Source organism: Ambystoma mexicanum, chromosome 6q, assembly GCF_040938575.1.
Source record: "Ambystoma mexicanum isolate Mex_15411 chromosome 6q, UKY_AmexF1_1, whole genome shotgun sequence".
Taxonomy (NCBI): Eukaryota; Metazoa; Chordata; class Amphibia; order Caudata; family Ambystomatidae; genus Ambystoma; species Ambystoma mexicanum.
Window position 1 is genome coordinate 269,178,120 of NC_090937.1, and position 14,498 is coordinate 269,192,617.

At 44.5% G+C, this 14,498-nt stretch overlaps 1 protein-coding gene across 1 annotated transcript in view; it reads right to left on the minus strand.

Moving 5' to 3' along the window:
- Positions 1-14,498, minus strand: part of RRH (retinal pigment epithelium-derived rhodopsin homolog) — a 409,764-nt gene that overhangs the window by 299,448 nt on the left and 95,818 nt on the right. The gene's annotated exons all lie outside the window — the stretch shown is intronic.

Here is a 14,498-nt window from a genome sequence, read left to right on the forward strand (position 1 = left end):
CATGATATTAAAAAAGAATGAGGAGCAATGGGCTATTTTCATCGAACTATTGTTCACCCGTGTGCTTACATCTGCAACAGTAGCTGACTCCTGGCGTGATGCGATTATTGTGCCAATTTACAAAAAGGGCAATCGGGTGGATCCGTCCAACTACCGCCCGATTGCCCTCCTAGACACAATAGGAAAAATCTTTGCCTCCTTTTTACGCCAAAGCTTAGCTGCGTGGTCAATGTCAGAGCAAATCTTCGACATCCGACAAACGGGTTTCACAAAAGGGCGTGGGGGTGGAGGTGAACCTGGTGCTCCTAAACATCCTCAAATTAGAAAGTCAAAAGGCAAAGACGAGACTATTCCTCGCTTTCATAGATCTGAGAGGAGCTTTGACAGCGTTAATCATAACAAACTGTGGCAAAAACTGGAAAACTGGAATTGCCCAAGAAATCTCGTCGAGCCAATTAGAGCTCTGTACACTCAAACCACCGTCAGCATAAGATTAAACAATCAAGGCACCCTATCCAATAGGATACCAACAAGTATAGGTGTGAAACAGGGCTGTCCATTAACAACTGAACTCTTTAAATTGTTCATCTCTGACATCCCCAACTCATCGCACAGATCTGCGATGCTTTCCACCGAAAGTGAATAACATCGAAGTAGGTTGCATAGTATACGCTGACGATGTGGTTCTACTGGATAGGACCCAGATAGGACTCCAACGCCAACTATCAAACCTTCAAGAATACCTGCATAAAAACGACCTGGAGTTAAACATTGAAAAAACAAAGATCGTCATCATCGGCCAAGGTCATTCAAAAAGACAAAAAACCTTCAAGTGGAAAATTGAGGATGACTGTCTTGATACAGTCAACTCAATAAGATACTTGGGAATTATCTTCAACAACTCAGTTCATGAACATCACTTGAAGTTCGATTTGGTCAATCGAATGATTTAATTCGGCATCCAGGGTCAGCTGTTGAATAGAAGTTACAGCAAGTTTGGCCTAGCACCAGTCCTGATTTTCTATACCCAAAAGGTGGTTCCTGCAATCACCTTTGGATCTGAATCAGGCTGGAATATAGATGTCTCGTTCTGGCACAAGTTGGAAGTAATCTTCTGGCGGCGTGTTTTGAAGCTTCCTACCTATATTTCAATGTCTCAAATCAGATACAAACTTTCACTAAACTCTTTACATTCCCATGTAATGTGGAAATCTTTAACAGTATTTTGAAAGATGAATTTGACTCCAATAGCGCCTGCTTTCCAAATTTTCTCTGCTACAAGCGAAACAGGGAATTCGAAACTTCTTGCTGAGTGGAAACAAATTATGCTGTCAATTCTTGCCACTGTTGATCTCAACCTGAACGACCTGTTGCTGAGACCACAACAAGTCCAAAAAAAGTTCGAACAGTGGTGCAGGATTTCGAATAATGATTTACGTCTTTCAAAGCCGACCACCTTAAATGCTGGAATAGGGGCACACAAGTTAAATGTGACAAGTAACTATTTAAAAAACTGCCCGTCTCGACATCATCACGAGCAGTTTTTAAGGTTTTGTTTAAACGCCGTAAAAACAAAAGAAATGATGTGGACCCGTCACTTTAAAGAAGTGAAAAATAACACATGCCGCTTCTGTCACTGCGAAATTGAAACTTCGGAACATCTCCTTACCAGTTGTAAAGAAACCACTGCCAAACGGATGATGCACTTGGGAGGCTTTATTCCAGTGGACGTTAACAGTCGAGACTGGTGGTCATATGCGGCAGCCGGACACTGTATAAAATTAAGCTGTGCCGTAGTTGATTACTTGGAATCTTTACGTCTCGATACAAATTTTAATTGACATACACGTTTTAGCCAGGATGTTCTAAGATGGCTCCAAGCTATGGTTACAGTCCCATGGAATTCAGTTTTGGGAACTTTTCTTTTTATGCTCCATATGGATATATTGTAATAAAAGTCTGATGTAACAATGTTCGCATTGAGACACGGCGGACTGGTGTTTCAATGGTGTTTCAATAAAAAAAAAAAAATGTCTTGTATGAAAAATAGATTCCATGTGCAGAAACAAAGGGGAGGTTCTCCCTGGATCATAAAATACAGCGTCATCATGACACTCTGTTTCATTCTCAAATCAGGGGAGAGGAAATACCCTAACCAATAGAATAGCTAGGGGGTGTGCCTAGTAGAAGTCAGCATACCCACCCTTTTAGAAAATACATAAATAGAGATAGCTTAGGACCTAGAGACACACACATTCACCCACCATCCGATTGCTGGCAGAGCACTTTGCAAGAGAAATCCATATTCCAGACTCCAGAACTTTGAAAGCAGAAAGGCCCATTTCCAAAGCTGAACCCTTCTCAGCTTGGCCTTTAAAAATCCTGAAACCAGATTTTGACCCCAGACCTCTAAGGGGAACAACAAAAAGAACAGCCTGGCTGAGCTCTGCTACTTTCTTGCCAGAATCCAGAGATCCGACCCAGTAGAGCAGGGTGGTAACCAGATAGTAGTAAACCAGAACCAACCCGTCTGATCCAGTCCAATCCCGCCGTGCAGTGTCCAGAGTGCTGTGCTGAGTGCAGAACCAGAGCGCCTTGAGTCCAGTCCAGTGTGCTAGCACAATTCCAGTTCAGAAAGTATCCCTGACCAGATCTCTGACGGGTCCATTCCAAACAGTGGTAGTGAGTATCCCTAGCATAGGATTGTCGCTAGCAAATATCTTATCCATAAGTAATCCTATCCAAACCCATTCTATTATATCCAGAACTGCATTGTAGAAAATCTTTTGTCTTACCTGAATCTTTCTCTCATCCCTCTAGTCCTTTGGTAATAGTAGTGTTAAAACCATCTTTGCGCTAATATATTTTCTGAAGAAAGACAAGCGTCTTGGCGGGCAAAAAGTATCCAGAGGCGTTGCTGGGCTGGTGGCTGTGCTGTTGTGTAGTTTGTGGCTTCATAGTCTCCCTAGTGTAAGAAACCTTGTTTGTAATTGTAAAAAGCGCAACCTTGTTTTACAAATGTTGACTCTTTCTGAAAAAAAACGACCTCCACAAAACCTTCATAAATTCTTCACCGTGTATGCTAGAAACAAAATTTAAGTGTCAAATTGAAGCTAACATCCCCAGCTTTCCGACGAACCTAAAGCTGCATCTCAACTCCTAGTTTTTCCGCAATCGCGCTTAGTTTAGTTAGTTTGCTGCAAATTTTTCATTTGGCTGACATCTATCACGTGTGAAACAGCTGTACATTGCATCCGACCTCAGGATTAAGTTTTCAACCTGCTAGTTACTCAATAATCATTGCTAGTGTTTATCTAAAACTATACAAAGCAGCTCCCACTAGTATTAAATCCATTTTAGTGAATTAAATCAATTTTCAGTATTTTTTTACCATTCATTTAAAGCCACATTCAAAACCATTTTGACTAGTTGCAATCATTCCTGTTTTTCTCTGTGTTTGCTGGGGGAAATTGGGATTGATACTGTATTTGTTGAGTGTGTATTCCTGAAACCTGTTTTCTCTCCTTTCATCTCTTTCTACTGCATATTGGGGGGATTGAGTAGTGTGCAGGGGGAAAGAGTAATCACATTGCATTTTGATTGAACCCACACAAAGTATTATTCTAGGCTGCATTACTTTTCATTACTCCATGTGATTAAAGAGAGTTGTTTTGACATTACCCCATTGGTGATCCTTGTATAAATATTAAATAGTGTGATATATATATATATATTGTGAACATCCATAAAATAAATGTTTAACTTTGCAAAACAGCCTGCTTCCTGGTTCAGTGTGACCGGGGGGGACTCAAAGAGAGGGGCGTGATATAAGGGTACATCATTCAGAAATAAAAGAACTTATAGACATAAATTAATAATTAAGGGGTTCAATTGTGCATCCCACACTAGGCATTGACTTAGGTGAAGTGCCGGGTTGAAATCACTTACAGGAGGCATTCTCCTGGCACTAGAACAGTACTGCTTTATTCTTTAGATGACAGTCTAAGGGCCAGAAGTAAGGTTTTCTGGACGCAGGATGGTGGACACATTTGCTTTAACTGACATCCTGATAGTCACATTAGATCTTTTAGTTGAAGCAGGGAAACCCCTCTTATAAATAGGGAAAGGTAGGTTTTCTCTTGCTTTATTGTTTAATAAATGTCTTTAGCCCCAAACATGCCACCATTGTGTCAGCCTCTTCTGCACCGTTACAAGACTGACAGTGTGGCGGATGTGGGTAACGATGTCCGTAATATTACTTGCGTAACTGGGTATGTAAGTGCAGCACCGACTCATCACGATTGCGGAGACGCCTCCTGTGAGGGTAGGACCATGGCGAATTGTTCTCAGGATCAGGTCAAGAAGGACATTGTGGCATTCTCAATATAATCTACCAACCGTGATGATTGGATAAGGAGGTCTGTGTTTATCTTGACCCCAAGGTCTGGTGTGAGATATCCTACCCCAGCAACAAAATCTTCCAATGCAATGCTTCTCATGGGGCGGGGCTGAGCTGGGAAGGTAGGAGTATGACTCACTGCAGGCAGGACATACCCCATATAACAACTCCCTCCCCAATTAATGGGCAGCCAGGGGTAAGCCTTGTCTCCACAAATAAAATATGTTCTGGAGTAAGCAGCATACCCAGATTGGGAAAATGAAAAATGAAGGTCAAAGGCAAATGTAACACAAGAAATTGTATCTTTATAATGTAACAGGAGGCATTGCGATAGAAAAAGGCAGTTACGCAGTTTCGGATAAGCAAAACTCAAATATAATATTTGACAGGGAAATTAGAGATGCCAAGCGATTAAAGCACAGAGAAATTTGTTAAGAATAATGTTCCTGACTTATATGATAAAGATAGAGCAATTAAACAGATTAAGAATAAGCATAGGAACTGGGTTAAATGGTGGCAAACTTATCACAAAAATGCTCAATGGAAAATAATGTTTGCTGTGATGAAAACTAGGGACACTAGAAGCATCTGGCAGATGTTGAGCTTGGCCAAAGGTACCAAAGAAAAATGGGTAGTAAACCTGGTAAACTCCTCGCAGTGGATTGAGCATATTACTACACATTTTACCCGGTATGTTATTCAAGATTCCCAAAATGTAATTGCTGACAATGAGAACATTGAATTACTTATTGATACAGAAAACATTAGAGAGAAAATAAAAAGTTTGAAAGGGTCCAGAGCTCCCGGCCCTAATGAGCTAGCAAACCTTCTTTTAAAGAACGATCATGTGACGTGAGCTATCATGCTTGAAATTTTTTTTAAGAAGGTATGTAAAGAGAAAGATATCCCTTCATCTTGGAGAAAATCACATTGGTCCCTATTTCCAAAAAAGGTAAGGGGACATGCCTTCCAACTATAGACTTGTGTCCATGTTGGACGTCACAGGAAACATTTTTGCTCCGTTTCTCCTGGGTGAATTACAGAAATTGGTTGATTCTGCTCAGCTTCGTGATACCTTTCAAACTGGATTTAGATCAGGTACAGGAAATATACATCATTTAAGGCTCATTAACAAATTGGCTGAGAGCTTGAGGAAAAATGGGAACCCATCTTTATATGCCATGCGTGTTGACTTCCGTGCAGCTTTTGACTCAGTGGATAGAGATAGATTATGGTGTAGAATGGAGATATATGGCTGTCCAAGGAGCTTGCTGTGCGCAGTCAGAATGTTTCATGAGAATACAAATGTGCAAGTAAGGCTGGATTGCAGGGATGCCATCACATCACCTTTATTCACTAACTATTCACTAACAGAGACGCAAAGCAAGGATGTGTGACTGCTATTTAATATATATATGATGGATCTTCTTATTTTATTAAGATCACTGACCTCTAAGAATAGCTCGGCCACATGTGACCTGTATGCTGATGATATTATTTATCACACTTTCTCTGGTATACAAAGATCTGCCCAAGAGTTGTGCAAATATGCTGGTGAGAATAGGATGATCATTAATACTGACAAAACTAAAATTATGCAATTCTCAGGTAAAAAGGTTAATGGATCATAATTGACAGTGTTTAGCGATCGAATTGAATATGTCGAACATTATAAATATTGGGGGATTGAGAGAAGTACAGTAGGGGGCTACAACAAGTTGATTGCTGTTAAACGCAGCAAAGCTGAGCAGTTCACATTGTTGATAGTCGCGTTTGAGAGAAATACAGCTTAAAGGGACTATTGGAACTTTACAAGTAATTTTATATCCTGCATTGTTGTACGGTACCGAAGTTCTAATATTGAAAGATTATCATTGGCTACAGGTACTTGAAGGTAAGTTTTGGAAGAAAGTATTAGGCTTATCCACATCTGTATCCATGGAAATCTCAAGACTGGAACTTAGTCTAATTGTATTGCCTGCTCATGCTCCTAAGAGTCAGTGCATATCTATATTAATAAAAGTGAAAATGTGGGTTTGTGGCTAGGTTTGTGGCTTGGCGAAGCATTGTTCCTAATACAATTCCACACTGTTTCACCAAGCTGCACCAAAGTATGCATAGTTACCTGTTAGGACCCTCCGGACATTACTGGCTACATGACATTTTGGATACTCCACCCCTTTCCCTAGATTTCAGCACCTTCACACATGAGACGGTTGCCTGAAATCAGATAACATCAATGTGGTCGTAGAAGGACCGGTCCTCAACTCTAGAATGCACAGCTTCTGGGACATTTGCAACACAATGTATCGCAACAAACTGTACCACATCAGGGTGAGGCAACAGCTGTGAAGAGAGCACAGTAGGTCCCAGCATGCGGCAGCACACCAACTCCCGCCTTCCCCCAATGTCTGCTCTGGGGTATGTCAGCCAGCCACACACCCATATTCTCAGCGCATTTTACTTCCTAGTGCAAAGCACATCAAGCGATTAGCGAATCGGAACAGCAACCAACAGGATCATTGATTTTCAACAATTGATGAGTGTTGTCATGTCTGTCCACAGAACCTGTTCGGAGAATGTGTACTTTTTGCTATTGGTATATAAAATCCAAAGTAAAGCCAAAATGTCCCCCTTTGTGCTTGCAAAGTAGGAGAAGGGAAAAGGTATAGACGCTTTCACAGATACCGTTATTTTTTTATTTTATTTTTTTAAATATATTTATTTGGCTTTTTTTCAGGTTACATGTTACTGCACAACATTACACCACCAACCATCACACATAGTATATTCAACGACCCCCATTCCTCAACCCCTCCCCAATTTCTCGACATCCCTCCCTGACCCCAACTGAACAGCGACTTAAACAAGGCTTGTAATCTACCTGGATTTGCAGGATGTGTCTTGTACCTGTTTAGAATTTTAAACATCTGATCTCTTTGCTTTCTCATTCGACTATCATAGGTCTACCCCCTCCTGCTCATTAACTGGCATCAGCAGATTTTTAGGGAGGTTTGTCATCGGGTGGGCTGAATAGTGCATGTACAAAGGCATTCCAGGTCATTACATCCTCTGAGGTCTCCTTTCTTCCTATTTGGATGGCTCTATACCACACCGCCGCCTCTTCTATGGACCACCTTCTAAGATCCTCCCACCATTTGTTTATCCCTGGACCTTCTCTTGACTTCCATGCAATGGTAAGCCTTCATTTTGCTAATATCCAGGCCAGGTCTATTAGTCTGATCTCTGATTTGGTTGTTTTGAGGCCTGCGAATATGCCAAGAAGGCAAGTCTCTGTTGTCCATGTGTATCTGGTTATAGCCCTTTTTCCTAGTCTAAATTCAATTTCCCACCAGAATACATGCACCACTGGGCAACTCCAGAACATATGCACCAAACCCGCTCTGTCTAATCTGCATCTCGGGCATCCTCCCTTTTCCGAATATGTGAAGTGTGACAAGAGTTGTGGGGTCATGTATGCTCTGTGTAGTATATAGAATTGGGTTGGATTTAGTCCAGCATTTCTCGAAGTTTCTTTTGGGTACACCAGTGCCCTGGACCATTCTCTTTCTGTCAGCTCTCTACCCATATCCGATTCCCACGCACTCTTTCCTTTGGTTATATCTTTCGGTATAGCCTCTAGTAGGCCCTGATATAGTCTGGACACTTTGGGGGTCATTACGACCCCAACATTAAGGGGTTAACAGCGCTGTAAAAGGCTGCGGCGCTGTTAACCCCTTAACGCCTTACTACGAGGTCCCTTTGCGGCTCCTGACCTTAACGGCTGGTCTGGACCAACCGTTAAAGTAGGGACCCGCAAAGGGACCTTGATGGCAATTACGGTACCGCAACTTGTGGTACTGTAATTTCCGCCTTCCCCATTCCTATTGAGCCCTATGGGGCAAAAATGGGAATGGGGAAGGGCCATGAAGAAAGGGGGAATTACCGCCCCGCCAACCTTGGAATGGGGTGGTAATTCCCCCTTTCTCCATGGCAGACTCCAGCATGGACCATGGTGCTAATATAGCATCATGGTTTAGCGCCGGAGTCCTAATGAGGGCCTTTGTGTCCCCCTTCCGACACCTCATATAGCAGACATAGTATGCTGCTCTCATACAGGGGGCTCGGAAAGCTTAGCCATTTCTTACGTAGTGCATATAATATTCTAGAATATGTCAGGAACTGCCCCCTATGCACCCCAAATCCAGGGCTCTTCCAGTTTTAGTATTGCCTGAGTTCTGGTCCAGATATTTCTGACCGACTGCAGGAGTTTCGGTGGACTGGTAATCTTACCTTCCCCTAGCTACAGTGCCTCCTTCAGGAAATAAGGGGTTATCTGCGTGCTCAACCGGGTGTGTTTTACAGTTTTTTGTCATCTGCCAACCGCCTCACTACATGTTGTAGCTGTCCTGCCAGATAATGGAGCTCGGAAAGCGAGAGTCTCATTCCTCCATCCACGTATTCCCTAGTCAAAGTGCCCAGGGCTATTCATCGTCTGCCATTCCCCCATATGGACCCTCCGATCACAGAGTTCAGCTCCCTGAAGAAAGGTTGCAGTATAAGATTTGGGACATTTGCAAAGTAACATAATAAGTGGGGTAGGGCAACCATCTTCAGGAGTGCTATCCTGCCCATTACCGAAAGTGGCAACCTTTCCCAGAATCTGACCGAGGTTTCCAGTCCAGATCTTGACCGTAGCATGTTCTGCTTGTGGGTTTCTTCCGTGTCATGTTAGACATCAATGCCCAGGTACCTGCATGTCTTGATTTTCCACCGCAGTCCTAGACACAGACGTCTCGACTCTTCAAAGTCCACCCAGGCTCCAAAGGGGAATCTACAGGACTTCTCCTTGCTGATTGATATTTCCAATAACTTAGCAAAGTGTGCTAGCACCTCTTGGTACGACTCTAAAGTATCCTTCGGGCTACGTACTTATAGTTTGCTTTATTTACTTTATTAGCTTCAATTTGACAAAGTGATAAAAGGAATACACAGATAACAAAACCACAAATGCAACAACATCATAATCACTTAGCTCATAAATCACTTCCAATCAGAAAACAAATTGATCATTTTGCCAGAGAAAGCAAATGAAAGCAGGATCAACATTTCACCAAAATTGACAGCTAATGTAAATGGGTTTCTCTACCCCAACGCATTATTCTACTACCTTAGCCTTTCTCATGTGCCCAACTCAAGTAACTAGTAGTAGCAAGAACAGCCTCTAATGTCTGCAGTGTCCAGGCATTTTGCCATGGCATCACATAATGACCTGCAGGCGCGACTTAGAAACAAAAGCTTCAGAAAGTGATTCCTCAAGGGTTTAGTGGCCGGACAAGGTAATAAGTAATGTTGAACAGTCTCCTTGGGCTCACCGCATAGAATACACAATGTTGAAAGAGCATTGTTCCATCTATGCCAAAATGCGTCAATTGGCAGAATTCCAATACGGAACTTTAGGTATAGAGCCCTTTCGCACCTCAGGGAGACGTAATCCATGTACCCTTCGCAACCCGCCCATTTCTTAATTGTAAAATATTGGGCCTGCTGTTCTGAGGCCCTGGATTTTCCCAAAATGTACTGCCAGGCCTTTGCCCCTGCTGCGCTCTTAATCACTTCTTTGGAAACAGATGAAATCACTGAGGGATTTGACCAATAATTCCCCAAACCCAAATAGCATTTTACATGAACAGCCCACTTTAAAGAGCTGCTCCCTTGCTGGGACAAAACATCCATAACTGCCTCTTTATATTTCCATAGGTGATGATTGGACCACAAACGGGCCCAGTAGAGGACCGGGTGCAATTTACAAATCGTCTGAAGCCCCTCTAATCCAGTTTCCAAAACCACTGGGATATTCGGGACAGCAGTGGGCATCCCAAGGATGTTTTTCAAGAATTTGGTCTGTCACTTTAAGGGACTGGATCTCCACTTGTCCCCAGAGTTCAGCCCTGTACAATGCTGCCTGGGTGCTTGTGCTCTATAGGCCTCCAACGAGACCCGCACTGCCCCATTCCCATGCTCATTGGTAAATTTGGTATGGGCCCCGCTATACCTGACCACAGTGAGATTGGCCTTCTCAACCTGTATTTTCCAACTACATGAAGCCATGACTCTCAAGCATAAATAATCGTATGACTGGACATGCTCAATCACACCGTCCTCTAGGGACAGGGAGAGGGAGAGGGAGACGCTTTTGCTTCTTCCTGCGATTGGTATTGAAAATTATGGCCTTAGTTTTACTAATATTCAAGGAAAGCCCATTCCTTTTGGTAAAACGCACAAAAATCCCCAATTGTTTATAAACACAGCAGGTGTAAGAGAAAGGAGCACTGCATCATCTGCAAACAATAATCCAAGGAACTTGTCACCTGCTAGCAAAGGGGCGTCAGTCTGAACAGCCAAGAGCCTCTTCTAAACTTTGTTAATAAAGATACAGAACATCCTGGGCGCCAGCACACATCCCTGCCGCACTCCCTTCTGGATGTCAATACTGCGGAAGTGCTTCCATCAGGGCTCCAGCGGACCACTGCCGAATTCCCTGTATAGAGGCTCTGAATAGCTGAGAGCAAAGCAGCTGGAATGCCAAGCTCCTCAAGTACCTTCCATAAGCGTGCCGGTGGGACAGTATCAAAGGCTGTGTGTAGACCAACAAAAACAGCATAAATGCTCACCTTTCTAAGCACAAAGTATTTCTCACAAACCAGTCAGAGTAGGAGGCTTTGATCAATCGTACTCGGGCTCTCACAAAACCCTGCCTGGTGATGGTCCATTACTCCAGTGCTCAGTACCCAGTCATCCAGATGAAAAAGGAGAGCCCTGGCAAACGTCTTTGCCCCCAGCATCCTGTAAAGAAATGGGTCTAAAATTAACAGGGTCAACATGCGCCACCTTTTTGCGTAATGGGACAAATTCGGCCGCGGGCCAAGACCCTGCGACCTTCTTGCTAGCCAGCACTACATTAAATAATTTGGTCAAATAGGGTACCCAGATTAAGGACTAATTTCTAAAAAAGTCTATTGGTATTCTATCCGGGCCTGGAGCCTTATCCAGGTGTTGGCGCAGCAGCGCAAGCTCCACTTGGGCCTCAATGAACATCAAAGGGGACAAAGGTGGGACCAGAGCTGGAGTAAAACAATTCCTATTGGTACACGACTCCATCCAAATCCCACAGTACTCTCGGTAGAGGTCACCATAGTAGCCTGCCCATGCTGCTTCTGTAATCGAACCATAAAACTGGATTTGACTGCCCCGATGGGCAACCCCCATCTTAGACCAAAGACCTTTAGAATCCCCACTGACAATTGCTTCCAGGAGAGCCCCCTATAAGTCCTCATTCCACCCCCTTTTTGTCTCGTTCAGCATCATGCGATAATCAGCTCTTGCCCGCCTAACCATAACAGACCTCTGGGGCCCTTTGCACTTAGTGGCCACTATGAGCCGCCCCTTGGCTTCCCGACACTCCCTATCATACCAGGGAGTCACTTTCTCCATTAGATTATGTGCTGCTTTCACAGGTTTAGAACAATAGGCTCCCACCTTTGCTATGATTTCCTCATGAAATTTAATCAAGGTGGTGGCGTCCCTCGGATCCTATCCCACAAAGGCACCATACACCTGCGGGAGAACTCCTTCCAAATCCAAACAACCCCACCTCACATTCTTTCTCGCCTGTCCATGTGAATCAGGGACAGGTGCTTTGCCATCATGAGCAACCTTACGCACTCCTTGGTCCCCCCAGATGTCCTTACTCACCACTACACATAAGGAGTGGTGATCACTCTTCACCCTTTTAATAACTTCAAATGCCCTGATAAATCCCCAGGCCTCCAGGTTAACCAACCAATAGTCAATTTTACTAGATGACCTACCATTGTCGAAAGTAGGGGCCGCAGGGCAATCTCTGGGAAATCAGCCATTACACGCCCCGAGATTAAAAGAGGCTAAGAAAATAACCATATCTTCCGCTGCTTTATATTGCCTCCTGCTGGGAGTCGTGATTGGGGGGGCCAAACCCCAGAAGTTATCCTCTTCTGTCATGGCGTCTTCCAGTGTAGACACTGGTTCAATCTGAGCATTAAGGTCCCCTATAATCAACTTTTTTGGGAGTCCTGTTGAGTATTCCCTCCAGGTCATAACTTCGTTTGTGATCTTCTCTACAAGTGGCACCCCTCCCCCTGGCTTGCCCCTATTATAAAAATTAACAACAAGAACAGAGGTGTTATCCCGCAGTTTAAAGTCCAGCGCCAAAACATCAGGAGAATGCATATCCTACACTGTAACTACTTTAAATAAGGATTTGTTGGCCCAGGTCACCAGGCCCCCAAACGGGCGCCCCCTCAATCCCTTAGATGGTGGTATAAAAAAGGCTGTGTACCCCTGCAAATATGCAGGTTCCAGGGCACAAGTTTCCTGAAGCAAAATCACCTTGTGCCCCCTAATAAACAAACACCAGTCTTCATCAATAAGGTGCTTATCAACCCCCGCTATATTCCAGGACAAGACGTGCACCCCGGGCAATAAAGATGGCAAGAACTCTGCCACACATTGGGTTGGATTTGCATCTTTGTCATCTAATTCCCGGGTGAGAGCAGAAGGAATACAACTCCAACCTTGCTCAGGGTGCCCAAAATTTCAAGTACTATGATCCCCCTCCCTAATTTTTGCTGAGGCAAACAACACGTTCTTGTATCCCTGCGCTAGTCGGACAAGGCGCCCTAAGCAACCTTCTACATCTTTCAGTTCCCCTTGGAAGACTCCCATTGTATGGCCTAGTCATGGAGGGTTGGAGTGGATAATGCAGTGGTTCTGTCATACGGTAGGGTCCACTTTGACAAACCAACTGGTGCATAAACCCTCCCAATGGGGAACACAGAAGCCACTCGGGAGGAGACCTTTTGATCCTAATCTGAAAGTGAGTCGGTGGAAGGACCTGCTTCTCCATTTCGAGGAAAAACCTTAATAAGATGAGGATCCTTTACTCTGACTTTGATGGCATCCGTCCCCTGTGGGCCTGTTATTCTCTCACACGAAACTAGGTTGCTGTGAATCTCCGACAAGCACCTCCTCCTATGCCTTCCTTCCTGGGATCCTGGCTTTTTGGAACATTTGTGAGAAAAAAAACATTCCTGATTCGTAAGGCCAGGAACCTAGCGAGAGCGGCCTGAAATTCCATCAGACCCACTCCCCCCTCTACCACCATGGGGAAGAACCTTAATTGGGGTGGAAGTAGCAGCATTTGTTATTGGCAGTACAGGGATCATAGGCGGTAGGATTGGACAATTCACTTCCGTTCCCTCCTGCCCCACGCTACCCACTGTCATGCCCTCAAGCACCCCCAAGGGATTGGATACCCGTAGCATCAAACCCTTGACCATCACGGCAAAACAATGGGTGTGGCCAAATGGGTCGATAGCTCCAGAGACCCAGCAACAGCCAACACAGCCACAGACAGCCTGCGCCCTTCATCTGCGGGCTTCCGCCGCATGGGTGAGTACTGGTGGCTTTTGTACCCTCCTGTTCCTCCTCACTCGGAATCGTGGCAAAAAAGGGGCCATGGCCAAGCGGGCCGAGAGCTCCAGAGACCCAGCAACAGCCAAAACAGCCACAGACAGCCTGCGCCCTTCACCTGCAGGCTTCCGCATAGTAACATGTTTTCTGCCTATTGTGATATTACATGATGCACTCCATCCACCTGCAGTCCTGTGTCCTTAAATGCTTTCTGTGAGAAACCAAAGGGTGTCTCACCTACTAGTACCCAGGATCTGTCTCTCAGGTGGCCAGGGCACAGCTATCGGCTTTGGATCCAGACCCTGGGGGTGGACCACTGCGGGAGGAACACCTGGGTGAGGGGTTTCGGGAAGTGAGGGTGAGGCGACCGATGGCGAGACGCAGTATTCCCCCCTTTCCACTCATGACACAAGCTATTTTATAGATTCTTCAATGTCCCAACTTCCCCCGCCTTCTCTACACAAACAATGGGGCGAGTGGGAGGAGAGACGCTTGTGGCCATGGTACCAGCCTTGACTCCACAGACAAGAAAAGTTAAGCAGTTCATCACAGCTGGTGAGTCGAGGTGAGAACCGATAAGAAACCGAAC